Source organism: Haemaphysalis longicornis, unplaced genomic scaffold (genome assembly GCF_048455015.1).
Source record: "Haemaphysalis longicornis isolate Haplotype H1 unplaced genomic scaffold, Haemaphysalis longicornis Haplotype H1 scaffold_8, whole genome shotgun sequence".
NCBI classification, from domain to species: Eukaryota; Metazoa; Arthropoda; class Arachnida; order Ixodida; family Ixodidae; genus Haemaphysalis; species Haemaphysalis longicornis.
In genome coordinates this window covers 68,784,782-68,808,342 of record NW_027526445.1, presented here as the reverse complement: position 1 = coordinate 68,808,342, position 23,561 = coordinate 68,784,782, and the positions used below count along the sequence as shown (strand labels likewise).

Sequence of the window (23,561 nt, the reverse complement as noted above, 5' to 3'; positions counted from 1 at the left end):
TACCAGTTCTATCTCAAACTAATCAAAGGAATAATCGACATAATAAACTAAGCATTGGGCGTTCTGCTGCTGAGACGCGGGTTCGATTCCCGGACGCGGCGGCCGCTTTTCTGATGGAGGCGAAAAGCAAAAACGCCCGTATGTACACGATTTCGGCGCACGTTAAAGATCCCCAGGTGGTCAAAATTAATCAGGAGTCCCTCCACTACGGCGCCTTAAATCCTACAGTCAATCAATCAGTCAATTAAACATTTGAAGCAGTGGCGAATCCCCGCCCACTTTTCACTATGCCATCACAGGATTTTGTATGTACGATTGGCCCAAAGACCTAAGTCACCGCCAAGGAACATGATTGCGCGATTGTAGAGGGGCCTCCATTGATCTTATCATTTGCATTCTAACGTGCAGTTAACATACTCATAACTACGTTTTAGTGCTGGCCTATGTACTTCACTCCTGCCCATATTACTTCACTGCAGCGCACAACTTGAAAATTGTTTGTTGCATTGCTTCGGTTGAAAAAACGTCTGTGATTGGAATGGAGCTGTACGAGTTACCAAAGGCTACCTAGTGATATTAAATTGAACTAGGTTGTATTTTGTCTTCAAATAGGCCGGTTCTCTCATGATATTGGTGTTTATTGTGATTGTATTTGTGCCAGGTGAAGTAGTAAACTGGGCGAAAATCCGCAGACCCCGCGGTGAAAATCTGATCCCGTGATACGGGACGTACATTGCACGCACGGGCACATTGTGCAGGCATTGCACTAAATGGTCACAGTTTGACGTGATTACTTGCTTTATTTCATGTGCAGTATGGTGTCTGTGACATCCGCAATAAAATGACGTAGGCCGTAAAAATTATATCTTTTTATTTAGTTGATGTTTAAATGTCGAAATTGTTTTGCTTATAAGCCTTCTGCCCCCGTACAGAATCTTCCAGTGTAAGGCCAATGAATCAAAGTTTGTGCAGAATACACCGGGTCTATGCACTTACGTTATACGTAGCACAGGTTTCATCTTAAGAAAAAAACGACAGGCTATGAATTATGCATGCAAGAAGCGTTATACATCACGCGCGAGAACTGCGCTGTTAACGGCGAAAATTACACGAATATGGTAGGATTAGCCCTCACGCAAAGCGGAATAATTCAGCCATCGGTACTGTCAAGCCATGTCAGTTGAAATTTCGGCTTCTGTTTTGATTGTGTGACGCAGTCCACCTCATAGCTTCTAAGGACGCCAGGCAGATATGAGAAGCTGGTGCTTTGTAACATCGCCAACGGTACGCCCAAATGTCGTTAAAAAGCTCGGCCTTCGTGTTCTGAAATACTTGCATTATTCTCTGTCACGTTTTCAATGCTTCGAGCGCAAATTCCCGTATACAGTCTGCCTGAAGGAGTGTACTATTCAGTAACTTTTGTGGGGCGGCAATCCCCTTTAGGTGTAAGTACCACTCCTGGATGAGGTAGAGAAAATCGCTGCAAAGTTCACTATTCAATGCAATAACGAACTTTAATTTATCAAGAACAAATAATAACGCAAAGACGGCGTTGTTTGACCATACTCTTGCGGTTAGGCATGCAAGTTGAGCAAAACCATGCTGCATTTGGAATTTTGTCGTGAGATCTCAGGAAAGAATTATAATGAGGTTTTACCATTCTGGTTTCAAATATTAATGAAAGGACATACTGTTTACTGGACGCGTTCGCTGCCATTGTTGAGCCGAGCACACACTGGCGGTTTTAAAGGTAAACGATAAAACAGCATTGGAGGACGCACAGGAATTTTGAGGTTTTCGTTAGCGACTCGGGAAATAGAAATATATTATGTTGGGACGCTCCTTGGTCCACCAGGAAACAGGGTGCAGTGGGAAGCTGCACATGGCCTGGGTCGATGCTCGAAATGGGTTAGCATTTTGTTGCCCGCAGCACCAAGAAAACATGCGTAATGGCATGGCCCCGCGTACATAAATGCCACAGACTACCGTATTTCAGCATGCAACGGACAGTAATGGTACAGTTAAGGTGGTACAGCGACCGTGATGTTCAAATCGAAGCATGGTTTCAGGCTACGACACAATGCATTGGCAAAAAATTGCAAAGTTGTTTACAGTGATAATTCCTCGGTCATTTCGGTTACTTAAGTAATGCTCGAAATTTACTTCATGCGATATTTTAGGACGTATAACAGTAGTGGATCCAGGCAAAATCACTTCAGCGCGCACCCGCACGTGGGGCGGAGGTGTGCTGGTGCTCTTGAGAGGGCCTGTGGTCTGTAGCCTGTTTTTTTTTTTTTAATTACGACATTCGTTCATCATACCAAATCGATTGAGCATTGAAAGAACGATACTCTTGAGCCCACAAAACTTCAAAAAAAAAAAAAAAAAAAAGGCCAGAAAGAGCTGAAGGAAAATTCTACTAGAAAGGCACGTTGGTTTTTTCGCCAGCAGTACGAAGGCGCTTCACTTGCGCACACTGATATGATGATTTTAAAATGGGGTGTAGCAGTGAATGCGCGCGTCGGTATGAAACGCGGCAACAAAAGTTCCGATAACGGGCACACCATATGCGACAGCGGCTACCTCACATTGCGTTGTGTGAATGTAGATGATGCAAACTACTAAAGCTCCAGCGAACAAATATATTTTTAACTGTTCATGTACTTCATGGACAGCGGTAACTCTTAATGAACGTAACGCTGTCCGGGTACGCTTTGAGTAACCCTCGTCAACTTTGTGCATCATAGGATAGTTGAGCATTTATATGAGTAGAATTTACGTTTTCCCTCTTTCAAAGGTACCTACCTGGTTCATAGCTGGCGCACCTTTCAACAACCAATTCAAACGCAAAAATTGCATTAGAAATAAAAGGAGATATAATTTTTTTGGCTCGCAGACATAAAGGTACTGTGACGTCGTGTAAATATTAGGAAGCAATTATTTAAATATTAAAAGATACAGTGATCACGCAAGGCAGTGATCACGCAAGGATAAATCAGGGGTCAAGGGAAGAAAATGACTTACAATTGCGGCCTCTTTTGTGTGTTGCATGGCACTTCGAGTGTGAGCTTCCCAAAGCCAGGGCGCTTCTGCCCTTGCACCGTTCTCTCATGTCGGCGTTGTTGTGACTCAGGCCCCTGAATATACACAGCTCTGGGCAGCCGCCGCCCAGGCAAAAAGCGGCCGTGGACGCAATGGAGGGGCTTTAGTTGTGACCAGGTCAAAGATGGCCATCGGTTATTAGTCACTGTCGCGACCGCCGTCTGCCCGTGGCAGGGCTGGTGACTGTCGCGCCTTCGCGCTTACAATAAAGCCGCGCCGGATTCGCCGAACCAATGCGATACGCTGCTGCCGCATTCATGAAAACCCGCTTTGGGGGCACCGCGCCCTTTTTGTCAAGTGGGTGTTCCCCAGTTTCCTAGGTTAGCGAAAAATACCGCCGAACGAATCTGTCTAATCGCGGAGGAGAAAATGTCTGTCTGGAACACTGCTTTCAGGAGAGAACATGCAGTGCGCGCAAGCTGAGACCATACAATTATCCCACGCCAACACCCTCCCGGGCTCCACAGAAACGTGAAAAAGAATGAAGGGGTGACGTGCAGAAGAGGGGCATACTTTGCTGTACGCCTCACCCACAAAGGCCCTCTGCCCCCCCTCCCCCCGCCCCCCCCTACCCCCCCGACAGTCATCCAGCTAAAGCAGGCGTTTCGCCCAATAAGCAGAACCATCGTTTTCTTCAGAACCACCGCCGCTTACACATGGTTTTGCTTACGCATACAAAGATCGTCTTTTCCCTTTCGGGCCTTCATCGTGCCAGTCTTCACCCATCAATGTCCGGCGGTCCCTCTTTTTTTGCGCACTCCATAGCCCCGTGTACATGGACGCGACGGAGGCGGGGTGAGTTGAGTGGCGGGTTCAGCTTACCTCGACGCGTCCGAGTTTATATGAACCCCGTCCAAAGAATCGAGGTGAGGGGAGCGGCGGGGTTCACGGAAAAGGGGCTACCGTATTTTCACGATTCTAACGCGCACCCTCTTTTGCTAAAAGGTAGCTTAATATTTGTGTGCACGTTACAATCGGGCTCAAAACCGAAAAAGGCTTTAAAGCGGCCAGCAGCATTGCCATGCGCAACGGACACGAAGTACCCGCAAAATCCAACTCAATCCAATAAAAAACAATCCGTCAACACCACGTGACTGAATTTCGGCGCACTGATTCCTCAATGGCATGCCGCATACCCTGGTCGGCTGTTGCACATTTTTTTGTGCTTCTGCTTAGCCCCTAACTCTTAGAATTATGAAGATCAAGGCACTTGAAATCGCAAGCAAATTCAGTGTTCCCCGCTATAACTTTATTTCCAGCAGCAGCTGGATAAGCAACCTTGTGAAGCACAATTCATTTTTGACTTCCAGAGGTGCATACGCCAAATAAAATCTCCCTTTTCCAGGTACGTGGTGACATGTCTTTTCCATCTGCGCAGTACCGTCAGTGTCACACTTTTTTTTCGAATTTTCCTGCGCGAAGTTACCCGCGCGTTGCAATTGGGGGCGCGTTAGAACCGCGCAGATACGGTATTCTGCTCCCCGCGGACCGCCGACTCAGCCCGACGAGAGAGCTAACCCACCCCCTGCCTCCGAGTTGACTGGGCTCGCCGCGACGGCTCTCTGACCCACCCCGTCCGCTTATACATGGGGGGGTCGAGTCCAAAAAACCTGTTTATTTCGACTCAACGCGCCCTCGTCGGGTCAATGTAAACGGGGCTCATGCTTCCCCGGCCATACCGCGACGAGTCAATCTACTCTGCTGAGAATGACTCAGCCGGGCAATTATTCTCTGTGTGGCGACATGCCACACACAAAGGGACACAACGCACACCTTTGACGTCTAGTGGGCTGAACTTACCCGAAGGCGCCATCGCTTTTGGAGCTGCATCCCTCCGCAATTATCCTGACCTGGGCGCTTCGTTTTGTGTAAGCACCAATGCGTCAGGACAGGCATTCAGACGTGAATGTTTTTAATAGTAGCACGTCAGAAGGTTATGCCCCTTTCTTCACAGGCGACGTACCAGGCATAACAGGCAGCACGGCGCTGGCCGGAAAAATTTCGGGGGGGGCTTGAGCCCGGTCAGCCCCCCCCTGGCTACGCCACTGACACGCTGGGTACTCAAATCGCAGGGAAATGCTGCGCCTACTTCGGCGTTGTCCCTAGGCGCTCAAAAACAAGCCCAGTGACGTCACGTTTTGATCACGTGACCCAAGGATTTCTTTCCTCCTTTTAGCCGCTCCGTTCTAGGCTGCAGAGCGGCCGGTTCCTGTGATGTCATTGCAGACCCCGAAAACAAACGATTTAGCGGGAAAATCAAAATTTTAACCTAAATTGTATGATTTCTCAGTGAATAAAGCATCGTTTGTATCCGGACAAGCGCTGGGGGCACTATAAAACACGAAATCTTTCGAATAAAACCAACTTGCATTTTCTCTTCATGGCTCCTTTAAAGAAATTGACAGAAAAAGAAATGTGTATACCTTTAGGTAAACAGTACGCAAAAATCAGCCTTCCTACCAGTCTCCATACGTTGAAGCTTACGTAAATTACCAGCTGCCCCAATTTCTGAATATTTATTTCAAATGTGAACTTGAACTTAATCCTTCCAATAAAGACATGCTTGAACAATCGAAAAGTCCATGTCAAAACATGCATGTTCTCAGCTTGTGTGTAACCTGACAGAAAAGAGAAAAGTAAAACAGCGCTCCTAATTTTATTAATGCAACAAGCGTACATCACACAGATGTCACATTTCTGGGTATCACACACGTACTCCTACTGTAGACCGAAAGGAAGCCCTGGTGCTTGGCAGCGCTACGCCTGCAGATGGCCACGGCTGCTTGAACCTGCATGGAGATTAAAAGAAACATGGCAGTGCATAGAAGAAATGTAGCAATTACTGGCATGAGATAAAACTCACGTGTAATTATGTGCCATGCAGTTTACAAAGAACGTTGTGCACAAAAAAAAACTGCACACGGACAATAACACTATGGACCAGCCTTTCTTGGTCCACGTGAGCGCAGAGGTTAATAATGCAGCGAATCCACTTGTGGCTGCCAGGTGGACCATTTCGAAGAGTGAAGGCCATTACAGGCACGCAAGGATTAATGCATTATTATGAGAATTTGGTGTGCATTCGACTCCTGCTACAAGCAAGGCCGGAGCACTGCAACTGGTCGCTAGTGTTGCAACAAAATCTCTTAAGTGTCTCTACAAAGAGTAACTTTGCCGCTTAATTTTGTCATGTGCCTTGGATGGACTGCAAGCATACGCTCTCTACCATAAAAGGAAAATTTTCCAAGTGCATTTTTTGAGCTAAAGTGGTGTAACTTTAGTTATTCATTGAGTATTGCCTTAGCCATCACATTTATGCAATAACTGGATAAACACATCTCTAGGAGAAGCCTAACCTTTTATTTCTATCAAGGCTTACCATCGTGCCAGTTTGCCACATCTGAAACAAGAAGCTCAACTTTATACAGTCGAGCCCGCTTATAACGAACCTGAGCCTCACGCGGCCTCCGTTCGTTATATCCCGAAGTTCGTAGTAAATGGACCACAGTAAAGAAATCATAAGTCGAAGCACAATTTATTTTTTCGCTCACAGATGCGTGATGGCTGTTTGTTTCTGCAGTGCAGACTTGATGAGGGCGGTATCCAGTTTATTTAGAGCAGCCGTGCGCTCTTCGCCGAGGCCTTTCGCGTAAACAAGGTGTTTGAGGTCCTCTATTTAGCTCATTGCAACAGGCGCGCTTATGGGCGCAGGCTAGGAAATTTCGTCGTCGTCCGCGTCCGATTCCTCGGCATCGCTCTCGCACGGCACTTCATTAACATTGGGGCACCGAGCGTTGGCTGAAACCGATTGGAAAGGCTCAAAGACATTCGTTGTACGTGCGTTTTGAGGCCATTGAAATAATGCATATTTTGATGGTCACACGGGCTTTGTTCGTTAGAAGCGAAAGTTCGCTTTAAGTGGGGCTGTTATATGTGGGCAGGACTGTAGTGCAAAAGAAAACCAAATGAAAAGCAGAATTACTAGACAAAGCCTCACACGAAACAATACAGACAAACCTCAATTATTCAGACTTTAAGGAGACAAATTTGGTCAGAGATGATTATATGGGTTGTAATGAGATACGGCCAACTGAGAGCAAAGGCCACCAAAAATGAAACTTTATTCAAATTAACCTGAGTTCGAACTAGCGAAGTCTGTTTGATTAGTGGTACAGTGCACACACCAATATTACCACTTTCCTGCCCAGGCCTATTCAAATCGATAGTATATCAATGCTTTCGAGTTCAAATTTTTACACTATTCCATTCAAATCTGGCGCTTTTAAGAGCGTGCTCCATCTACTGAGTATTAGAGACATTTACTTCCTCTTCACTTTTGCTTTTCCCGAGGTGCCTATTTTTATAAAGCGCCGCCAGCGTTATGTAACGGGCGCCCTGAATTAAGATAAGCAATGCGGGCGGCAACACGTGACCATGCCATGGAATCGTCGCCTTTCTAGTGATTCTGGCAAGCCTACATGTGAATTTCCGGATGATATTAGGAGAGCTGACGCCGAGGACAATTCTTGTTCATCGTATTTTTGTACGGAAAGCGAAAGTGTGTAGAACCAGCTGGGAACCTGGTACACCTGTTCAATACAAGCCCCAGAAAATGCAAAAGCATGGAAACTAAATTGTGCTATGAAGAAATAAGAGTTGGCCAGAAAACCATGTTTTCTGCGATGCACGTGTGGACAACCTATGTTTCAAAAGCTCGAGGAACTGCTTTCTCTAGAGGTATGAAACCCACTAGGGATAACTTTTTTGTAGGTCCAGAAATTTTAGTACAGTCGAACACGGATATATCGAACACGGGTATATCGAATTATTGTCTATATCGAACTCATGAATCATCCCCTTGAAAATTCTGTGTAAAAGTATACGAATTCGTACGTTTATATCGAACCGTATTTTTTCCAATACAGTCAAACCTCGATATATCGAACACGGATATATCGAATTATTGCCTATATCAAACACTTTATATATCACGCGGAAAATCACATGCATTTTCAATTTTTTATTTCGAACTGGGACGGACGTGAAATGGGTATATCGAACTCCGCCACCCCAGACTGCCCAGACCGCTTGCGCTCTGTTGACAGGCGGCGAGCTATCCCGCAGTACCCTCGAGGATAGCGGTGGCGCGATGGGCGTTCCCGACTGCTGCGCATTTAACCTCCTTGACTGAAGCAGAATTGGACTGTGCAAAAGAAGAATGCGAGCTTGAAGAAACCCGGGGCCAGCTGGAGCGCTTTGTTCGTGCTGAGCCACGAAGCATGTGCATCAATTGATGACTTTGTCGGCGGTGACGACAGCACCGGAACGACGGCGGAGTTGACGGATTTGGAGATCCTGGCGGAGGTTACTACTGAGCGCACAAACGAAGACGCTGCCGAGGTTGTACCCGCAAGCGCTGATTGTGCCCCGCTCCCGACTTCGACCGAGGCTTCAGCGGTATTGGCCCTGCCGCACCGCTACTGCAGCGCTATAGAAGGCACCTGCCTGTCGCTTGGGGAACGTTTGGACTACGTTGAGGAAGTCGTGTATAACACACCAGGCTACCCTGCTGCAGTATTTTAAGCCAAAAGAATAAATACTTTGAAGCACCAAGTGAGTATTTACTGCACAATTCGTTCATTTATTGATTTGTACCAGCTAATGACGCGTTTTTTACGGAATTTCATATATCGAATTCTGGTTATATCGAACTATTTCGCGGGCACCGCGCTGTTCGATATATCGAGGTTTCACTGTATTGGGTATATCGAACGCCGCGCGAGTTGTAAGGTACTCTTCGGCGGTGGCTGCACTCCCGATTGAGGTTGAGGAGGATGTGGAGGAATGCGCGGGGGTGGCGAAGACTGGCTCGCGGAACTACTCCCCCCCTACCGGAACGAATTTGCGCTTGCCCAGTCGGGCCCCGCTACCGGCCGCCGTAGCGTTAGCGGATGGAGCCCGGTATGCTAAATCTCTCTAGGCACCCAAGCCCGAACGCTCGGAAAATGAGACAGTGCAAGGTAGGGATGCCCCGACTGCGCACGTCCTTTTTTTTTTTCGGCTGCGTACGTTCCCCGGCTTGCCGAAAAATAGTTTTTTTTCTCTCTCTCTCTGGGTCTGTCTTCCCTGATGTCGTCTCGCGAAAGGGAAGAGGGAACGAAGGCGCTGGTGGCCTCCTCCTTCTTTTGCATTTTGCTGCTGTTGCTGCTGTTTGGCGAGTTGTCCCGCACCTTTCGGAGATCACTGTTTCTCTCGGAGATGACCGTTGCGAGCGCTTTGTTGGAGTCCGTTCAGAGAGCCTTGGAATTGTTACCTTCAAATTTCTTGTGGTACGTGCGCGCTGTTCTTCTTTTGCGTGCATATTGTGCACGGTGTGCGAAGGCGCAGCGTGCTGCTGGAATTTTCTAGTTGTGCAGCCTCGAGAAGATCGAGACCAGCGTCTTTAATTTCATTACCAGGACGAAGAAGCAGGCCAAGATCAGCGATTTTTTTTTTTTCACGGAAATAAAGTGTCCTGTTGCGTCGTGAGAGCGGAATCAGTTGTCATTCTTGAATGCGACGATCGGTAAGTGATCGTCCGCCATAGGTGAGGTCTCAGAGCCCATATTTTTTATATCGAATTTTTCATATATCGAACTAATTCGCGATCCCCTTGGAGTTCGATATATCCGTGTTCGACTGTACAGCCTTTTTTTTTTTTTCAAAATACTGTTCCAGTACCCGGACACTTCCAGATAGCGAGATGTGGTGCGCAGGTAGCACTGACCGCGAAGACAGATGAATTCCCTAAGAACAGCAAAAGTAACCATACATGTACACAAGCTAACCATTTCAAACAACATCGGGAAGAATGCATTGGGTTTGTGATGCTTTGGTGGCTAGTGATACATCGACCTTTCGCATTAAACTTCGGATTACACGAAAAGTAGCGTATGCTGATGGGAAATCTTGTTTGGCCTAACCATGGCAAGAGTTTCAAATTCGAAATAAAGGCCAAATCCGCTCAAATTTTTACCAATGTAAAAATACTATCATCCAATAGTACACATAAAAAGAGCGGTAAATGTAAAACACTGAGTTCGAAATACCAACCTGTGCTACACAAACGTCTCGTAAAAATAGGCGTTTTCAAAACTAGAAGGAAAAGAAGGAAAAGAGAGAAAGAGAGCGTGTCGCTACCAAAGGCCGGACGTGATGTAGGTGAAGGAATGGAAGTGGGCATGTCGTTACTGGCAGCCGCTCACAGCAGCCTCCAACACTCATGGGATTTGCTTGCGCATTTGGGATTTACACGTTTCACATTATTGTTTCTACAGAAGAACTGCTGGTATTTTGCTGTGGGTAGTGAAGAGCCTTGGAAAGTGCGACATGGTGCGGCTATCGACAGAGCCGTAGTACTTCATGCAGAAATCATAGCTGCATTTGTCGGCTGTTTTGGGTAGAAATTCTTGGCGGTGGGAGTTTAAAAAAGTGTCGCCTGATTGACAAATACATTTGCTTGTAAAACATCGATGAGGAGCTTTGATTACCCTATGCCCTGATTACCATCTCGGTTTTGTGAGGGAATGAACCTCCTATGAACGTCAGCAACCACAAATGGTGCTTGTTATGCCTTACATTCAAAATTCTTGATCAATCTCATCTCAGTAAATTTAACCTCGTCACACATTCAGAATAAGATTGTAAAATTGGACTGAAACCGTATGTTAGCTGACAAAGCTTGTGGGAATCGCGGAAAAACCGCGATCCCGAGCTGGTGCGCGCTTCAGGGAGAGACGCGATGCGCTGAAACTGGTCCGGCGCTCCGCTGGTTCGTCGGCACCCCAAGAGACGGCACCACCGGTCCGCGCGCTTGGCTGCGCAAAGTGTGTGCGGAAGACAGAGTCAGATCGGAGGGCCGGTCTGCGTGAGATCGGCAGAACAGCACGGCCGTGGCGGACCATGTATCTCAAGTGGGGACTGTTGTTGCGGCACGCTGTGAGCTGTGAGTGCCTGCCTCCAGATCGCGATCACGACCGGATGGCATGATTCGTGAACGCCATTGAGCTTTGTGCTCGCATGCTTTAAGAGTTCCAAAATAAACGGCTGTGCTTCGGCACTACTGTCTACTGTGTTCTCGTATCGGCGAACCACGCTGGGCTGCCGTAGGTGCGGTGGCCTACGCCGGAAAACTGGCTAGGTCGCCCCAAGAACCGCACATATTTTACAAGCTATACCGTAATACTAAAACGCCAAAAGGTTACCCATCTACTGCTATTAGCTGGTATATATATACTTGGAACATGATCATTGTTCAGTTTGATAAAGCAATTTTCTTTCATGGAGACTATAAATCATACATCCTGCACAAGCAAATGTTTGATTCCAGGATTTCAACAAAAACAAGTCAATTTACGAGGCAGGTTGTTTTGTTAGCATTATTACAGTTCGCGAGGGCGACGACTGATCGTTGTGCAGATGCATTTCTTGCCACGACCACGTCGCTCAAATGTTTATACTTGCACTTAACACAATTTTAGTCAGGTTGTTAAAGCTTTAGAAAGGTGCAGACCTTAATTGGCAGCCACAATTAAACAAAAATGGAGTGGTGAATGGTGAAGTGTAAGTGATTCAACAAATGAGTTCTTATATGAAATGCCAGGACCAATGGGCCACGTCAAATGATCCGTTGATTTGAATTATGCGACTTCAAAGCAAAGAGGTTCGTTTGCGCCACTCTGCAAATGTCTCTACCGTGTCTCCACACACGAAATGTCTCTAGTACATGCATCTACCACGTTCTTTGGAACTGATGTGGTATAGCTGTGGTCATTGGACTCGGCAGTAGTGGGGCCTTGGTGGCTACTACCACTGTAGCCCTGGCAGCTGGAGGCGCCAGGTGCATCCGGCGCCGGACCATTGCCATGGAGGGGCCGTCACTCACAGGTTGACGGGCAATGTACCACACCATTGACACGGGGTCTGGAGCTGATGCGAAGTTAACCCCTCCTGTCCAGGCTGACGTGAAGTCCATGGAAGGGGACAAGGAGAGCAGTCATCCCGTACGTCTGCTTTTCTCATCGACCAACAAACTGTGCAGAAGAGTTAACCTAGAGAAAGTGCGCAAGAGCTGTACTAATAATCCGGCAACACCCTCTGTCAAACGCGACGAGGATGTCGTATATGAAGTTCCACTATCGTGCAAGAAGTCGTACATTAGTCAGACGGGAAGATGCATCAACGACCAACAGCATGCTTGCCCAGCATATGAAAAGTTGCGACCCGTGTGAGCCTGATTTTGAGGCCTGCTGTATCTCGAACCAGCGCGCACGTGAGATACGCATACCGTGGCCCCGCTGGACAAAGAAATCGCATATATTTGCCGAGATAGGAGAGGTTCCCTTTCACCTGAAAGACCCTGCAACTCATGTTAGATACGCACTATCACAGACTATACGGGGTATTCAATAGCCGGCAGACCAGCCACCGGTGATCTCCCGCAATGGGTAATGGGAACGACCACTTCCGGTCCGCCATTGCTTAGGAGCAAAGCGTGACTGGGCTGCGTTGGCCTGCGTTGCGGCAGTTGTTGCTGCACGACTTGTACGCGCAAATATCTGCTGTTGGTGACCATGGTTTATTGTGCCGTGTATATGGCTGCAACACAACACCACAAGCAAAAAGCAGGGAGCACGGGAAAACATACATCCCGTGAGTTTTTTCTCGGTCCCAAACGTTGTTCACAGGCAATGCGCCCTGACGAAGGAGATCAAGACGAAGCGCTGAGCGGAGTGGTTTCGTCGCCTTAACCATGCTGACGTGAATAAAGAAGCGACACACTAAAAGTTTGTAGCGAGCACTTCGTCTCAGGTAAATTCCTTTAGAGTTCGCGCGCATCCCACGTAGCCTGAGCGCAAACACGGCAGTGTAGAGCGAGTGTCGCAAGTGGTCTGAGCTTGACAGGCAATTTTGAAAGCTAATGATTATTAAATTAAGGCAGCGATTGTGGTACTACCATGCCGATTGAATGAGCGTCATTTCTGTCGTTTTACAATCGAAGCGGAGGCGATACTGTGGGCTTCGTTCGCACAGCAAAAGATTCGGGCTTCATCAACCGCTAACATTGTAATGATGAGTGCTATAAAGATTTCGCAGGTAACGAAGAATGTTATTTAAATACAGAGGTGAATGCCAGGGCTTACTGTGATCCCACGACATATTCGTGTGCATGTTGTTTCTTAAACAGAGTTTGTGTTGTGCAGGAAAACCGTCGTATCTTATGGACGATACTAACCTGCAGACTGGGCCCCAATCATCCGCCTAGGCTACCAGTCAAACAAGTATTTCCCAGGAAAGGCACGTATTTTCTTGTGTTGAGCGCAGCTCATCAGTGCAACAGTGTGTGCTGTTTGCAAAAGTACTGAGGTTACGACGCCAGTAGGCAACGGCTACGGGCACCTTAAAGCAGCTTCTGTAAATCTTTATGCATTGCAATAAGCGGCGACTGATGTAACGCCTTGTTCGTTAGCTTGTTCAGGTTGCGTTCAGTGTATGCTCTTGTGATGGTTTCATAACTCATGCGCCTGTTCGATCTGCTCATATATTTACGGATCAGCCCGTAGGTATACAGTTTTGACAGGAGAGGGGAAAGGCGCTTGTCTAGGGTCCCATCCTGCAGAGCTATCAAAAAGTCGGTTTTTACGCAACGATCTACCGTTATAAACTGTATACTGCAACACCCTGTATATATTTTTTGTTTTATTTATTCAATAGTGCAGGCTTGACAACCCAAGCAGGAGTAGACAAGAAACTACAAAATACAAGAATACTTGAGTCACAATTGCAAGGACAATACAAGCTATAAAGATAAAAACAAAAAAAAACATAAAAGAAAGAAAAACGCAGTGTCTAGAGTGCCCATAAAGTTTCATACTAATGAAACTCTATGAGAGTGCCGTCCGACGGCTCTTTACCTGGGCCTTACAGTGCCGTCCGACGGCGCTGCAAGCGTATGCTCCCGTGCCGTCCGGCCGGTCCGGCGCTTGAATGGCTTGTACGGAGCTCTCAGCACACGGCCAGCACGAAAGAAAAGAAGTTCCTTATGACGCATCAGCCAGCTCAACATCGGACTCTCGCGAGTGCTTAGCCGTTATCCCTGCGAGCAAACGAGCCGAAACCAAGATGCAATGTGTCACGTCGCAAAGCAATGAGGAGGCCTTCGCTTTTCGTCGCTTTGCAACGGCGGCGCCGATCGCTCGTCCCTCGTCGCGCGATTACATCGCAAAACCGGATAGTAAATTACGGCTGCAGAGTCACCTGACGTAGCCGGTAATGAAACGTTTGTTTGCACCTGCAATGCCAAACGGTGGCGAGCCGCCTCCCGGTCAAAGTTGGCCCGGCCCGCCAAAGCGGGCTCGCTGGGCCGGCAAGCAGCGTCCCGCGCTCACCAGCCCTTTCGTCAGTTGCTTCAGCGTACACATGTACTAATATACGAACAAAGTGGGACTCATCAGTGCGCAGAAACTACTCTGACTTGTCAAAGCAAGTCATAGCTGGGGGCATAGCGGGACGGTAGGCTGACTTGCATCCTTGTCGTACCTCTGTCGGCGAGGAGTAAACACGCATAGAGTTTCAAGGCTTCAACGTGGAGTTCAAAGGCGCCAGAACTTCTGCGTCTGTGAAAAAAAGTGAACTTTGCGGTCTGGATGACAGATGTTGTGGCGTGAAAGCAAAGGTGTATATTTCCTACTGCAATATAAGATGTTAAAAAGTGTCTGCTTGAGTTCGTTATTTTCGACTCTTCTTGCAACCCGCAATGCTTTCGGTACCATTACGGTACTATTCCGGAGTGATTTCTACCTGTCTTTGTCGCATCCATGTAACATAATTTTCTTTGACTGCAAATGGTTGAAGCAAGGAAGTCGATCGCACAGGTCTGGTAACAGCTCTCGTCGCAAGTGCCAACACCGCCTCATCGCGCGACACGCGTCGCGTGCCCGACGTGCCCGAGTCACTAGGTGAGCGCACATTGAACCTTGGTTTCGGCTCGCTTGCTCACAGGGATACATTAACACAACGTCATATAACCAACCATCCGCGAGCGTCTGATCTTGAGCTGGCTAGTGCGTCATATGGACTTCTTTTCTTTCGTATAGGTATCTTTAGGCGACTGAAGCTCGAAGGCGCGGTGCTGGCCGTGTTCTGAAAGCTCCGCCGCTCACGCGCCAGACCAGCCGGACTGGCCGGCCGGCCGGCCGGACGGCACGGGAGCATACGCTTGCAGCGCCGTCGGACGGCACTGCAAGGCCCCGCTAAAGAGCCGTCGGACGGCACTCTAGACACTGCGAAAGAAAAATGCATTTAACAAGGGTAAGGCATCAGCTCAGCACAGTGGTATTTGGGCTAAAATAAGCTTCGAGGGATTCAAAAGTGGAAAGTGCAGAAACGGGTAACGAATTCCATTCTTCAAGTAGTATTACCTCTATGCTTCAATAGTTCGGGGAACAAAAAATGGGGTTAGAGATTTGTCATGGCCGGGTGTGACGGGATCTGGTTGAGAGTGGATTCACATACAAACTACTATCTAATCCGAGCTTTTTATTAACCAGTTGGTGCAGAAACTTCAAGCGAAGAAATTTGCGCCTTAGTTCAAGAGTTTGGGTGTTATTCGTGTTCATTAGTTGAGATACGGAATCAAGGCGGCTATATTTGGAATAGATGAAACGTACAGCTCTTCTTTGGATTTTCTCGAGATTGCTAATGTTAACTTTAGTGTGCGGATCCCAAACTGTGCAAGAGGGCATTAGAGGGCAGTATTATAATACTGCCCTAGCTCCAATGAGAAATATACAGGGTGTTTCAGTATACAGTTTATATGTTGCAACACCCCAAGCAACCACGGACGTCCGTTGGACGTCCGAAATACAGCCGGACATCCAAGGCCCAGTTTGGACGGCCACTGTACGTCCATTTTTGGACGTACATTTTCGGACGTACAGTGGACATTCAGAAACGGATGTACAAGTCCGAATGACATCCGCCAACGGACGTAAAAAGTTACTATGGAGCATCAAATAATGGCGTAAATTGAATATAAAAGCAAAAACAAAAAAGCTACTGCGCTTTTCAATTAAAAAGATTTTGTACATCAACAACCTGGCTTGTATGCTGCAAGTTTCATTTGCATATTTCTAATATTAAGCTTAATTTTTTAATTGTTTTGAAGCACTTCACCAACACCAACGACGATCTCTTTGGGGAAGGATATATAAGAATTGAGAACCGCTAACGAAACGTGAAGCAAGTTCACTGTGTTCATGTATGCCGTCTGCCCGGTAGTGCGCTAGCCTTGCGCGGTGTACTGCACTGTTCGTTTTAAGAATATTAGCTATAGTCATTATGTGATTCTGTAAATTTTTACTGAACATCCAAAATACAGCCAGTTTCGGACGTCCGACTGGACGTACGGAAGTGTTGAAACCGGACGTCCAACGGACGTCCATCGGCCCTGAAACGGACGTCATACGGACGTCCGCTAGAGCCGGAATGGACGTACGGTGGACGGCCGACGGACGTCCGGTGGTTGCCCTGCAACATACATGAAAGGGTTGCACCACACATTAAAAAAAAAAAAGTTTTCAGCAAAACCACTCCCATTAACTTACAAATTTTGCACTAATTTAACATTTCAGTAATATGCTGTTGGGTTAAGGTGCATATCGCCTGATTAAAAACACGACACAAAAACAATGATATTTCAGATCACAACAACCACGATGCGATATCACATTTCAGATTAGTTAAGAAACAGGCCCACTTGGTTACTTCTGGGCGCCGAAAAGGCCCTTTTGAAGGTGCAACGATGCCAGACATCAGTACGCTCGAAACGCTCGAAAGTGGGCATTTTAAGTTGTTTTTTTACTTCCTTTTTTTTTACTGTCTCACTTTTTAGGGGGCGTTGACAACTTGCGTAGGCAGCCGATTTGTCCACCGCGTGAAGCTGGCACATTCGCCGAGAAAACGACACTCCTGGGCACGTAACACGAACGCACACTCGAGAAGACGCAAACCTTCGCGGGACAACAAACATACCGTTCGCAGTCGTCAGAAATTCACCCGACAACCTGAGACAGATCTCTGAGCGCTGCTTGAATGTATCACAAGTAGCGTTGCAATACAGTCACAAAGGCGCCGACACAATTAACCTGAGGGCAAACTACAAATAATTCTTCTTTTCCTCCTTGTAGCACCTGTAGCAGCACAAACACGAGGCCTCCCACACTTCCAGAGTCGTCTGCTGGAGTGCGCCTCTCATCCAGCGGCCGTGGAACTGGCCCGACGTGAATTCCTCCTCTCCATTTCAGTTGCGTGCGAACTACAAATAAAAATTGTTGGCACGCGGCGTGCGACCTAAAAATAAAAATTGTTCCCACGCGACGTACGAACACAAACTAAAATTGTTCGCACAGGGCGTGCGAATAGGGACACCCCCACTTTTGCCAGTTTTACGAGACCTTTCATCTCTCCTTTCAAGACAAAAGCGCTGGCGAAGCGGGGCATGCGTTTTCGGTTTGTTGGGCTGCCAGAACTCGCGTACCTGTTTTCAGGCTTTGTGAGAGGTGTCAACCTTCACCTTTTTGCCAGGAATGTGTAGAATGCTTCATTTTAATTGCGCGTCATTTGTTCTTACTGTGCACTGCGTACGAAGAGGACATAAACGTACTGCCAGAGTCCGTCAATGCTTTTACTGCGCAGCGGCGGTGGAGACACGTGCTTTTGGCGCAACGGCGTTCACGGGTAAGAACTCTAAATGTTTATTGTCATGCTAGTAGGTGGGGAGCTCGGCATTTGTCGATGCCTGACCACTCGTTACACACATTTTTTACAGTGTTTCCAGAAATCCTAGAACCCCGGCGCGGCCGGTTTCATAATTTGACAGCTCCCGCTGTCACGCTATCGCGAGTTACTAAAACCATTTAGTGCTTGTTGGTTGTTCGTTGCGAGACTTACGGTAGGGGCGAACGAAAGATCACGAGTTATTTCACGACGTCCGCATTCACCTCTGGTGCCTGGCCGTGCCGTGCCGCAACTTATGCATTGTTTCGCGAGTAGCTTTCGATTTTCAGCTGATTGAAATGGCATTTCGGCGTCATGGAGGTGTGTTGGCGCTGCTTCAAGATGCAGTGTTTCAATTGGACTTTGCGTGCAACTAATGCCGAATTGGGTCTTTACTGTACTTAAGTCGTGCGCGGGGATACGGCCTTCGTTTAGGACGACAGAGACGGATTGCGCGCGGCGTAGAGCTAAGTTATGCTCAAAACGAAACCCCACCGTTGCTTTCTTTGACCCAGAACAGGCCGCGGAAGCTACAGGTGTCTGTCTCGCTGCCGTCTCGGCAGGCGAAGCAGTTATTTGAGACGCTACACATAAGATGAGCCAACTGGGGTCAGTTGTGAGCATTGAATGTTTACTTGTCGCTCCAATGCATCCAATACCGCCTTTTCTTTTTTCCGGCAGTCCCTGTAAATTTCACTTGTGTATTTGGCCGAGGCTGCCCAGCCCTGCATAGAGGCCTCGCTGTGTGAATGGGCTGGGTGTTCCAGTGTGAAAGAGCTTTGATGGATCCTTTTATTATTATGCGTGTTGTTAGTGCAATGCCCTTGATTTCCGTGTCACGTATTGAGAGTGTTTCAAATATATGGGCCTCCGTAATGGCTCTTATGTCGTTTGCCATGACATACTTGTGGGACCGAGTTAGACTGCCACGTTCTGTGGGCACAAATCTCGTCAGTAGCACAGCGACATTGCTAACGTGACACTTGTGGACGGTAAAACATGCATTGTTTTTTGCACAGCACAAAAGGTTATGCACATCACAGCTCGTCTTCACTGGGTGCGAGAGCCAATGAGTATTTTCAGCGTACGTATCAGCTATTTTGATGCTGAAGAGCATAGGGTGCACGTGAGTGCATTTTTTGGTGCTTTTGTTATTACTGTTGGTGCCATGCAGAGTTGGGCCGTTTAGCGAAAAATGTCCAGGGCAACTCAAAAACTGCTCTTCTCTTATGAGGTATGTTGTAACCTGCTCATTTGTGTGAGCCTGCTGAAGCTCGTGCTTCAAGGTCCTACTTAGGCTAGGACAGAGGGAGAAGAAATTAATTTCGAGGAATGTTAATTAATGATGATGCGTCTTGAGAGTGCTGCTGGTGGTTAGGTACGTTGACAGCTGTCAGTGTCAACTGAAGGCAGGACAAGTGCTCTGTCCTGACCGCATTTTGTCACATTATGACGTGCTTTTGTGTGGCTTATTTTGGACATGGGACAACACGCCCTTTGGTGCACTCTACAAAGCTTTTTCTCTCCAATTAGTTCCACAGGAGCATTGCGTTTAGGTGAAGGCTTTCATTGTGACCGGGTTAGCTACAAATGTTGTGGCTGTGACTACGAAGAACGCAAGTACTGTGACTACAGTAGTGTTTCACAAATAAAATTTTATTCAATTAAGATGTAGTGCAAGTCTTGATGCATTGTTATATTTGTTGCTGTTTCCCGTAACTTTTCACACTAACTTGGGGAGACTCGCCGCGGTAGCTCCATGGCTAAGGGGTTGTCCTGCTGAGCCCAAGGGCGTGGGTTCAATTCCCGGCCGTGGCGGCCACTTTTCTGATGGAGGCAAAAAGCGAAAATGCCTATGTGCTTAAAATTTCGGCGCACGTTAAAGATCCCCAGGTGGTCAAAATTAATCCAGTGCTTCTGGCGCACCTCATTGCCTACGTTGCGCTGGCGTGTTAAACCCTACAATGAATCGCAAGTGAGCTAGAAGGAAAGCTATTTCAGTCAGAGGATCTTAGCCGCATAACGGTGGCCAGTGGAGGCAAAGGACAGCAAAGGTTGTGGCACGAAGGTTTCCCAGAGCAAGTGAGCTCGAATGAGGGCCAAGAAAGGCCACAATGGCAGGGCGGTGGCAGCTACCGCTTTGAATGCTCTGGTCCATACATGTGTATGGACCACCCACCACCAGTGACATTTGAGAGCACTTCTGGGCACCGTCACGCGCGTGGTTGTGAGGCTTGTGTTTCTGTTTACAGGCTCCAGTGTTCGCGACATCATGTGGTCTGGCTCAAGGCGTCCCAGAACACCTTTTCCCCCCTGATCACGGACTCGGCCGGGCATACCACATCTGTTGGCCAGCGCTTCCACGGCCAAGTCGACTACGTGTTCTTACACCACAACAAGGGCAACATCTCCCACCGCGGCCGAACGTGAGATCATTCTCTTATTTGCACACTTGCGCAAGCCCTGGCGGACCTTATTAGCTTCTTTATGAACTTTGCATTTCCCTATGGCCGACCCCAGATTAGCCCTGCTTCATTACGGAGGAGGTGTCATGGCAGCCATCTTGAAAGTAGTTGAGATTCTGCTGCCAGGCTATGCACCGATTCACGACCGACAAGGTCGTGAAAAGCGCAAGCAAGATACGTTTTCGTTGAGAAAAGTGCTGGGTTCTCCCTCCACCTGTGCTGTCTGAGGGCACTTGCTTTTTTCTACCGAATCCAGGCAATTTTGATCTGATCTGTTGTAGGGGGGGGGGGGGGGTGCAGGCATTGGTGGGGCTGTTCGGCCCATTTAGTGACTACTTGGCTCTGCCCCTCTTGCAACCACTTGCTCGTTCTTCTAAAACCACACTGGAGTGCACTTGCTGTCGGCATGCACGTAGCAGAAAAATAAACAGGATATCGTCAACTAGACTTGTCAGACGACGCCAGATGACGAGCAAGAAGTCGCCAAACTTGGCCCTTTTTTCTTAAGATTTCACCAAAAATGTCGCCACACTGGATATCTGCGGTAGCACCTAAAAATAAAAGCTTCTTAAAAATCAGCACTGTTCAAAACACTTGTATTATATTGACGTTTTCAACGCCAGTGCCATTGTGAGCTTCAAAATTCCTGGTTCTTCGACTAGCCTTTAGATGGCGCCCCAAGGCTAGCCCAGTTATCAACTAAAGTTCTTTCATTGCTTTTAGCCAAAGGCCAAAGCCTCTCCTAACTTTTTTTTTCTTTGCGACTGGGAAGACTAGTACCGCGGGGTGTGGGGCAACGTGCGTCGGTTTAACTGCGGTTTTTTGTTGCGATAGTTTCTGCATCTGCGCAACTGCCTCAACCGAATGGCACATGTGCGGCCTGAAGTACTAAATTTGCAGTTGTCGCTCTTACACTCTATGCCACAAATAATCCAGAAGCTGATCAAGCGGCTCTAAGTAATCCTTTCCAGCTTGTGTAAAGCCGTGGAAGTGAATTTTTAACTCTTTCTTTGCCGCCGGTAGACCGCAGATGACGCGCAGCAGACGACAATGAACAGGCGATAAAGCATCTCGCTGACCACATGGCTGCATTTTTTTTACTGCTCCTGGTTTGAATGCGTATAAAACTCTTGCGAGGCTGAGCACATTGGGTTTCTTCGGCGTTACAAATTTACGTAAGCACCCAAATACCATTTTTTGCTCAAATCATCGAGCGGCGAACGACGTTGTATAGTTTATTTTGTCACCAAGTGATGGTGCCACTGTACGGGAAGATACAAAACATTATTTTGTCACCATGTGATGGCGCCACTGTACGGGAAGATCCGAAACAATGGACCGATTGTAGGGCCACTTTTTGATGCTTGGGGCCTATGGTGAGTTTTGCAACTCCTACATCGAGTAACTCTGTTATCAGCCTCCTACAACATGAGCCTAAAATAAATGTGGCTGCGACAGCCCCTTCGAAGTGGCGTCTTCCTTGGCACGCTCAGTGTCCACAAAACTTAGTACGTGGTTTGCACGTGGTCATTACAAAAGGTGCTGAGGGGACATGTTAGGCAGCTATCCCTCGTCCCCAAAAGGATCGCTTTGGAGGGTAAAGCTGGTGGTAACGGGGCCTCTTGGCCCTTGTTTCAATGGGGGGTTGGGCGTAGCACCAACGGAGGCCTGCCGTGGCGCAAAGTTGGCAGATACAACAGTAACATCATCATCACTGTCCTCAGATGAGAGGATCTGAATGGCCTGGTCCCAGTTGGAGTTTCCGGTCAGTGCAGCAGGTAAGGCTGTCTTGGGCTGTGAAGTGGCGAGTACATTTGTGGTTGCCACGGGACCATTCTTCGATGATTCTCCAAGTTTCCCAGAAACGCTGCTCTCACTACTGGTGCCTGGAAGGGAGGTTGCAAGCCACTGAGCGACCGCTGCATTTGCATCCAGCACTAATTTGGGTAGGGATTGTGCTGAATGTGCACTTCCACAGGCTGAATTCGAATCCAGCCCTCGTTGGGAGAGATTGTGCTGTATGTGCACTTTCGCAGGAGATGGCGCTGTCAGTGCATATGCTTTCTGTGGTTGCGTCATGGAAGGAGTTTGGGGACGGGAGAGTTAGATCCACACCTTCGCAAATGGGTTGCGTGTTTTTAGCAACAGTCGCATCTAAAAGCGGAAGGCTGCTGGCAGCATCAGGATGCTGATTACAATCAGGCACACCACCAAAATGCCTCTCGACGGATTCTCACGCCAGTACTATCTTGCTGGCCGACGCAACTATAATCGCAGCCCCTTGAGATTGGGATCCTGAGATGAATGCCTCATGACCAGTGCCTCCAGCATCTCCAGTGCCTGCCAGCTGCGCGTCGTCATTCTATCTCAAATGCTGTTTTGAGCAAGGTTTGGTGGGAACGTCCAGGCGGGCGCTCTGCTGGGAGAACGTGCGCATGCTTGAAGCCCGCGGTTGAGAAGTGCCTCTCCCGGAAGAACAGCCGGGCCACTGGAGAGCTATGGTCCCCGTCCGTCGTCCTCCTGCTGCTGAACCTTAGGGGTGCCACAGCCATACTCGTGAGTCGACCGGTGTTCCATGGCTGCTACAGGCTCCTACAGCAGGAACTCCATGCCCTAGGCAGAGCAGAAAAAGTGGGCCATTTTGAAGCCCTGGTGTTTTTCACTTCGTAGATGTCTTTCACTCATCAGCCTTTAAACCATGTTACACTGGCTGGTTTTCATGAAGCTTTACTTGGCATCACTTGGGATGACGTGTTCAATGAGCATGACCTTGGCAAAGTCTATTACAAGGCAATGATAAAATTTTCTCACTTTTACTTCCCATACAAAACAACTGCTCATTCTTTAAAAGCTCACAAACCCTGTATGACCTCCAAACTGTGTAACACTATAAGGAAGTGGGGTATATTCCCAAAATATTTGCAAACCAGCTTACAGATGCATGAAAAGTATTCAAGACAAACTACATTACAAGCAAACTTTGTAATGCAAAAACAGAGTACCATTAATAGCCTTCAACAAAGGATCAGCGAAAAGATGTACAGAAAAAATTAAATGCTCTAATTTGTCATTCTTCCGATTGAGTTATAAAAACAAACTGTCTTTCAAAGGGAATCAAGTTATACTTTCATTCTTTCATTTCTTTCATTTCAACTTGCACAAATTAGGCTGTGCAAGGGA

The 23,561-nt window shown here is 47.7% G+C and overlaps 1 long non-coding RNA gene across 1 annotated transcript; it reads left to right on the top strand.

The window, feature by feature from the left end:
• The first annotated feature begins 17,594 nt into the window (after window positions 1–17,594).
• Window positions 17,595–23,189, top strand: LOC144149383 (uncharacterized). Its single transcript, XR_013318289.1, has 2 exons — window positions 17,595–17,877; window positions 20,169–23,189. It is a non-coding gene; the product is annotated as an uncharacterized LOC144149383 (long non-coding RNA).
• The last annotated feature ends 372 nt before the right edge of the window (window positions 23,190–23,561 follow it).